Genomic DNA, 2,716 nt, shown 5'->3' on the forward strand with positions numbered 1-2,716 from the left:
TCCAAGACAGATTTATTCGTTCTTCTGGCAGCAGATAGTATATCCAGTATTGTTCACCAACACCATAATTCAAAGGCATCAATTTTTCTTCAGTCTTCCTTATTCGTTGCCCAGCTTTTGCATGCATATGAGGTCTTAGAAAATACCATGGCTTGGGTCAGGTGTACCTTAGTCCTCAAAATGATGTCTTTGCTTTTTAACACTTTAAAGAGGTCTTTTGCAGCAGATTTGCCCAATGCAATGCATGGTTTGGTTTCTTGACTGCTGCTTCCATGGAGGTTGATCGTGGATCCAAGTAAAATGAAATTCCTACAACTTCAATCTTTTCTCCGTTTATCATGATGTTGTTTATTGGTCCAGTGGTGAGGATTCTTGTTTTCTTTACGCTGAAGTGTAACCCATACTGAAGGCTGTGGTCTTTGATCTTCATTAGCAAATGCTTCAAGTCCTCTTTGCTTTTAGCAAACAAGGCTGTGTCATCTACATATTGCAGGTTGCTAATGAGTCTTCCTCCAATCCTGATGCTGCATTCTTCTTTATATAGTTCAGTTTCTCAGATTATTTGCTCAGCATACAGATTAAGTAACTATGATGAAAGGATACAACCCTGACACACATCCTTCCTGACTTGAAACCATGCAGTATCCCCTTGTTCTGTTTGAACAACTGTCTCTTGGTCTATGTACAGGTTCTGCTTGAACACAATTAAGTGTGCTAGAATTCTCTTTCTCCGTAATGTTATCCATAATTTGCTATGATCCACACAGTCGAATGCCTTTGCATAGTCAATAAAACACAGGTAAACATCTTTCTGGTATTCTCTGCTTCAGCCAGGATCCATCTGATACCAACAATGATGTCTCTGGTTCCGCGTCCTCTTCTGAGTCCACCTTGAATTTCTGGCAGTTCCCTGTTGATGTACTACTGCTACTGTTTTTGAATGATCTTCAGCAAAATTTTACTTGCATGTGATATTGTTTGATAATTTCTACATTCTGTTGGATCACTTTTCTTGGGAATGGGCACAGTCAGTTGACCAGTAGCCATCTTTCAAATTTCTTGTCATAGACGAGTGAGCGCTTCTAGCTCGCTCTTTATTGTATTAAAAAAGATAAATTCTATTTCTATCAACATTTTTAAATGAATGAATGTTGTTGTTATTTGCCATCAAGTTGACTCTGACTCATAGATGCCCCATGTGTGCAGAGTAGAACTATGCTCCATAGAGTTTTCTAGGCTGTGAACTTTCAGAAGCAGATCATCAGGCCTGTCTTCCTAGGCTCCTCTGAGTAGGTTCAAACCCGGTAGTTGCGCACTTAACTGTTTACACCACCCTTTTCTACATTCTTGAAAATAATCATATGATTCCTCTATCAACTGAAGTTTAATATGTTATAACATTCTTCAATTAAACTGTTCCTTCATTACTGGGATTAATTCCCCTTCTATTAATGAATCATTGTAAATAGTTAATATATGCACAGGGCACACAATTCAGGAGGTACAAGGAGGTATACAATGGAAGTCATTCTCCCTTTGTCCCCTGACTTCCATCCACTTAATTCCCTTCCTTAGGGAAGCTGATGTGATCAATTTCTTGTGTATCATTCCAGGCATGGTTCATGCATTGTGAAATATTCTTCCCCCAACACTTCCTCTCACACACAAATAGCAGCATACCATTCTGTACTATTCTACATATTGATTTTCTAATTCAGCAATGTTTATTTGATGTATTTCCATATCAGTGCATTTAGAATTATTTCATTCTTTTCAATGACTGCATAGAATTCAATATGAATATAACGTAATTTGTTTATTGGTCTCCTACTGTTGGACAATTGAGTTTTTTTTTGGTCCATTTGCTTTTACAAACAATGCTGTGACTAGTTTCCTTGTGCATGTCATTTTGCACACATGGAAGTGTATTAACAGGATAAATACCTAGAAGTGGAATTGTTGGGTCAAATGCATTTTTAAGCTTGAAATACCTACAAGTGGAATTGTTGGGTCAAGTGCATTTTTAATTTTGAAAGTTAATACCAAATTGTCTTCCACAGATTTATACCATTTACACTCCTGCCATTGAAAATGGGTGTGCTGGTTTACTCGTACTCTCAACATTGTTGGATATTATCAAGCTTCCTGGTCTTTGCCAGTTGGTAAAAAATGGTGTCTCATTGTACTTTTAAAGTGCATTTCTCTGTAAGAGTGCGGTCGAGTGTTTCACATGTTCCACAGCCATTTATATCTCATATTGAAACTAACGTTTGTAGCACAGTATGATCTGGCCTTTGCTACTTTTCCAGCCTCACATGCTTTCAAGTTTCTGGGACGCAGGGCTTAGAAAATGTCTTACATATCGCTATAGCGATTACATCAGTTTAGAATAATTTTGACTTCAAGTAACATAAAATCCTGACACAGTTGACTTTAATAATAAGAAAAATCTATTATCTTATGTAATATCATGTCCTGGGAGAGATAGAGCAGAGCTCTGGTGGTATAGTGGTTAAGAGCTCATCTGCTAATCAAAAGGTCAGCAGTTCGAATGCACCATCTGCTCCTTGGAAACCTTACGGGGCAGTTCTACTCTGTCCTATAGGGTTGCTATAGTCGGAATTGATTCTACAGCAACAGGTTTGGTTTGTTTGGTTTGGGATAGAGTAGCTCTCAACCAATCAGTTGGCACTGAGTTGCTTCTAACTCATGGTGA

Source organism: Loxodonta africana, chromosome 10, assembly GCF_030014295.1.
Source record: "Loxodonta africana isolate mLoxAfr1 chromosome 10, mLoxAfr1.hap2, whole genome shotgun sequence".
Classification (NCBI taxonomy): Eukaryota; Metazoa; Chordata; class Mammalia; order Proboscidea; family Elephantidae; genus Loxodonta; species Loxodonta africana.